Genomic DNA, 6,000 nt, shown 5'->3' on the forward strand with positions numbered 1-6,000 from the left:
CTCATCCACCTGGGAAGGGAGCCCACCAGGGAGAAGGAAGACTCTGATCTTAAACCTCCACTGCTTTGCTGGACATCCTTGGGAGGAGAAAGGGCTCAGGAGTGAACCCAAGACAAATGCAGAGTGGAGTCCCTAAGGCGGTTTGAGGGTACCTGCCTTGTCAGCCTCCTTCCAGCAACTCCTGCAGCCCAGCTGGTGCCAAACAACTTGCTCTCCGCTTTCCTTTGTTTGTTTGTTTTATAAGAATTTATTAAATTTTTTGTAGTACAACAAAAACAAAACACAGCAGAACACTACAAAAATTACAGAAAAGACAAAAATACAAATACAAAAATACAAAAAAATACCAAAACTAAAAATCCAACAAAAAACACAAACACTTATTTAATTATCCTTATACTGTAATATTACCTAACATTATTGGGGGACCTCCTCACATCCTCTCTTTCTGCGTTCATTGCATATCCTCTTTAGTAATTTCAAAACATTGTATAATCATTATTATCTTCTAATCTTATTCCATATAAAAAAAGAAATTCTATTACCTAATTCTTATCTCCTATCTTAAACTAACTAATTTCATAACTCCTTTCCTTTGGACCCCGTCCATGAGGTAGAGAGGGGGGGGGTCTTGTCATCTGGGCAGCCCAGGACCCCCAGACACACTGCCCAGGCTTGCGTCCCGGGGAGGTCACATCAGTGCTGCTAACACAGTGGTTTGGCTTCACCCCCCGGAGGCGCACTCCATTGTCTCTTGAGAGAGAGATGGATGCCAGCAACATGTCCCCTTTGGCAATCTATGACTCTTTCTCAGCTCCTTAGCGCCAGCGCTGTCTAGCTCAGGGGTTGTCAACCTGCTCCCTACTAGTGGGACTAGTGGGCTTTTCAGGATTCTAGGTGGGCGGGAGGGGGTTCTACGGCACAAGCTGAATCCTCCTTCCGTCGAGCACTGGGGGGGGGGGGCGGTAAGGAAATCTTACCATCAAGAAAGAGGCATTAGTGGGCGGTAGGTATAAAAAGGTTGACTACCCCTGGTCTAGACCACGGGTAGGCAAACTATGGCCCGGGGGCCAGATCCAGCCCGCGGATGGTCCAGGAATCAGTGTGTTTTTACATGAGTAGAATGTGCCCTTTTATTTAAAATGCATCTCTGGGTTATTTGTGGGGCATAGGAATTCGTTCATATTTTTTTTCAAAATATAGTCCGGCCCCCCACAAGGTCTGAGGGACAGTGGACCGGCGCCCTGCTGAAAAAGTTTGCTGACCCCTGGACTAGATCATGGTTTCCCAAACTTGGGTCTCAGGGTGTTTTTTTGCACTACAATTCCCATCATCCCTGACCACTAGCCCTGCTAGCTAGGGATGATGGGAGTTGTAGTTCCAAAACATCTGGTGACCCAAGTTTGGGAAACCCAGATTGATCAGCAATAAAGCAGGTTCCCATACTTCATTTCACTTTCAATTTGTATACCCACTTTCTATATTGCAGTTTACAGCAACAAAATACTGCATACCACAAAGAACACATCATGACTTATAATAATCTGATCCAGTACAAAAGTTATAATAAAGTGTAACTTTAAAATACAATGACTTATATCAAATAATGTAATATTCAATAACTGATTAGAATATAATGGTACCCAATAAACTTAACCCTCAAAACACCAGCAAATGATAATTGAACAGAAATTCACTCTGAACAATTGCAATAAAGAATTCCAAAATATGATCAATAAAAATAACTGCAAGTCACAATGAGTAAAATACCGCGATACATATAAAACCATGTAAAAGGATTAAACTGGGGGGGGGGAAGCCACACAACGTAAAAAACTACCCCCCCCCCACTAAACATCTCTTCGCAAACCTGTGATTAATGGGGTTTACTCCCAGGAAAGCAAACCCAGGGGCGCCAGAACTAGAGACGGCTGGTTTTTGCAACCTCTCCTTCCCAATCTAAGGGGTTGCCAACGTACCAGGAAAAAAGCAGAAACGCACAAGAACAAGCACGCGCCCTGGATCTGTTCCTATAGCCTATTTAAGAGCCGCTTAATTTGCAGGAATCTGCCAGATCCTGCCCGGTTTGCAGCGGAGAAAGCTGGTGCAAGAGAAAGGCAGAAAAGGAAAGGCTTGGGGTAAAAGAAAACATTGGCAGCCTTCCTCCCCTATACCAACCTGCTGTCCGATGCACGGATCTAAGAAGCCACCCGCACTGCTTCTTGCAAATATAATCTCTGTCGCCTATATATGTCCTTCGTCTCTGTCAGGGAGGCAGAAGAAGCGCAACTGGGACTGAAAAGCGACTGGAGGAAAACAGAGGAGGAAATTGCTCCCTCGCTCCACGTGCTTCCTGCTTCCTGCGCCCGGTGGCAATTCTTAAAGGGACCAGTTTGCAAAGCTCAGTTAAAAACGAAAAAATAAATAAATATCCAAGTTTGACCTAACCTTCTCTTGGCCACTAGGTGGCGGTAGAAGAGCACGGCTCGAAGGGAAGGAGGGGAAGCGGATTTAAGCCAAAATGTTGGTTTTTAAAAATAAAATAAAAAATGGGAGGTCTTGATTCTGGGGGTTCCTTCTTACGGAGGGTGCTGGGGTTCTACGGACCTTTGGCCCGATCCTGCGAGGCGCCTGCTGGTGTTCATAAGCGGGTCTATGATGAGATGCACTTACTTATTCAGATGCAGACTTCATGCAGCACCGCATCGTTATACCGCGGAACTCTCCGCCACAGGAGGCAAGGACCGCCACCAACTTATTCATACAGGGTGGCCCAAAAGTTGGTATACTGCTTCAGAACCCACTTTCTTTGTTCTTGACTCCAGTTCGCTGTGATCATGATTAATAATAATAATAATAATAATATTTTTTACTCACCCATCTGGCTGGATTTCTCCAGCCTCCTTCAATGCAGGAATCTCAGCTAAGGCTTCCATCAGTTTGAATAATAACAATGGTCATAGTAATAATCTTAGAATGAAAGGTGGCATACAAATAAAATAAAATAAAATAAAATAAAATAAAATAAAATAAAATAAAATAGGATCCAGTTGCTGGATGTAGGATTTCCCCCATTTCACCTTTTGTCTGCCTTGTTTTTGGGTGATGCCGTGGCCTTCGGCTGGTGCAATAAAAGTTTGTGATGATTCCCTTTTGCCTGCCCTGTGCTCTCCACGCCTCTCATCCCTGCCAGGCCCAGCTCACCTGTCAGTGGCCCATATCACCCCTTTGTCCCATTTCAAGCCTCACACCATGCGAGTAAACGATACTTGCCACCCTCCCGCTGCCTCGCTGCTCAGGTTACCGTTTCTCAGCCTGGCGCCGGCCATCTCGGTCCGAGAGGGAGGCAGAATAGGAAATGATTTATTTCACACCTTTCCGTTTCTCGGAGATTTACTTATAGGAAAATGTAGCCAACTATAACATCAGAACGAATTAGAATGAAAATACCGCAACAGCTCGTAGGAACAGGTTTCCGTACCAGAATTGAACGCCATAAATTAACATCACAAAGTTCCATGTAGCACAAATGGGCTTGTGTTCCTCTGTACTTTAGTATCATAGAACTGTAGAGTTGCAAGGTATCCCAAGAGTCATCTAGTCTAACCCCCTGAAATGCTAAAGCAGCCATGACAGGTGGACACCCAACTTCTGCTTAAAAACCTCCAAGGAAGGAGAGCCCACCACCTCCTGAGGGAGCCCATTCCCCTGTCGAACAGCTCTTCCTGTCAGAAGGTTTTTCCTGATGTTTGTTCAGAATCTCCTTTCTTGTAATTTGAAGCCATGGATTCGAGTCCTACCCTCCAGAGCAGGAGAAAACAAGCTTGTTCCATCTTCCATATGACAGCTCTTGAGATATTTGGAAGATGGCTCTCCTATCTCCTCTCAGTCTCCTCTTTTCCCAGGCTAAACATCCCCAGCTCCTTCAACCATTCCTCATCAGGCTTGGTTTCCAGCTTGTCAACATCCTTCTTAAATTGTGGCGCCCAGAAAAGGACAGAGTATTCCAGGTGGGGTCTGACCAAGGCAGAATAGAGTGGGACTATGACTTCCCTTGATCTGGATGCTAGACTTCAGTTGATGCATACTCCTGTCCCCAGACTAGATGAGTCTGGGGACAGGAGAAATGAAGGACTTCATCTGGTGTGATGTCCAAAGGCTTCTGAAATGTTCCTTGAGTCCTAGAACAGCTCCCCCCTTCTGTGGTTTCCAGAAACTGGTATTCAGAAGCATCACTGCCTCTGACTGTGGATGCAGATGGCAGTCATCCTGCCTAGTAGCCATCAATTGCTCTCTCCTGCTCGGATCCTGCGTGAGGGTTTCACATTGAGGCATCTGGTCGGCCGCTGTGAGAACAGGAGGCTGGACCAAAAGGACCATTGGTCTGATCCAGAAGGCCCTTCTGATGTTTTTAGGGTCTTAGGATCTCGGCGGCTCAGATAGCGATTGCAATTCAGCTGAAAGGAGTCAAAAATAGAATGCTGGGCACTTCACACCACACACGACAAATTGAACCCGGGAGCCTCTCTCTGACCTTCCAGGTGTCCCTATTTTCCAGGGACAGTCCCAGATTTATAGAATCTGCCCCAGTTTTTGATTTGACCCTGCTTTTCCTTAAGACATTCCTATTTTCATCAGAGAAATGATGGAGGGAATGGAGCTATGGGGAAGTTTTTTTGTTTTATTCTGTTTTTATAAATGTTGGGAGCTGCCCAGAATGACTGGAGCAGCCTAGTCAGATGGACGGGGTATAATAACAAAATTATTATCATTACTATTTTTATGGAATAGGACACCCCTATTTTCCTTGGAGAAATGTTGGAGGGGCTATGCCAGGAATAGGCTGGATCGAGCCCAATCGCCTTCTAAACCCGGCCCATGGACGGTCCAGGAATCAGCATGTTTTTACATGAGTAGAATGTGTCCTTTTGTTTAAAATGCATCTCTGGGTTATTTGTGGGGCATAGGAATTCATTCATTTCCCCCCCAAAAATATAGTCCAGCCCACCACATGGTCTGAGGGACAGTGGGCTGGCCCACGGCTGAAAAAGGTTGCTGACCCCTGGGCTAAGCTCTCTGTGCAAATGCCACCTTTGGTGTGTGTTTGTGGCTGTTTGTCTCTCTGAGCTTCTTCCATGGAATGCAACTGATCCAAACAGAAGGGAGGGGGGATTCCATCCGCTCGGTTTATTTAATTTCATTTTTCTTTTAAAAACAAAACATTGCATCCTTTTTCTCCCATTGTTTTGTCAGTCTGTCATTTATCTCCAGAGCCTGCTGCTGTTCTGTTTCTGCCAGGGTCAGGCAAAACATTAATGGAAGGGAGGGAAATGACGGAACAGAAACACCCAAACATGTAAATCTCATGCTATTTAAATGTGGTGGATGGAGTGGTTGGGGGTGGCAGAACTCTGAAAAATAATAATAACCATCTTGTTTTGCAGAACCATTGGAGGGAGGGAGGGAAAGAGGGATTTCAACTGGGGACTCCGAAACATTTCCGGACCCATAGGAACATTTGAAGAGCTGCCTCTGAAGTCATGGTTTTGCCATGGTGGCTAGTTGACACTGATAATCTTATTCCTCCACAAATTTGCCTAGGTTGGTGACCATCACTGCTTCCTGTGGGTGAGAGTTCCATAGGTTAACTACATCTTGCATGAAGAAGGACTTTCCTTAATGCCAGTGGGTCTAATGTACGCGGGACTCACATGGAAGGCAACCTGTCATGAACTGGCAGGATGACAGAGAGAGGGGGAGAGGATCCCAGCAAGGGGACTGGGACGCACTGGGGCAGCAGGAGATGGGGAAGGAGGTACTCCCAGGGTGACGGAAGGGGATGGGGGTTGGGGCACAGGTACCAGAGCAGTGGGACCCATCACCAGAGGGGCCCCTGTCCCACGAACATGGCGGGCTCTGAGGCATAGGGAGCAGCAGGAGGGACACTCTAGGAGGCAGAGGCAGGCAAGGGCCCACAGCCCAGCTCCCTACCTGGCCAGG

This window comes from Lacerta agilis, chromosome 18, assembly GCF_009819535.1.
Source record: "Lacerta agilis isolate rLacAgi1 chromosome 18, rLacAgi1.pri, whole genome shotgun sequence".
Classification (NCBI taxonomy): domain Eukaryota; kingdom Metazoa; phylum Chordata; class Lepidosauria; order Squamata; family Lacertidae; genus Lacerta; species Lacerta agilis.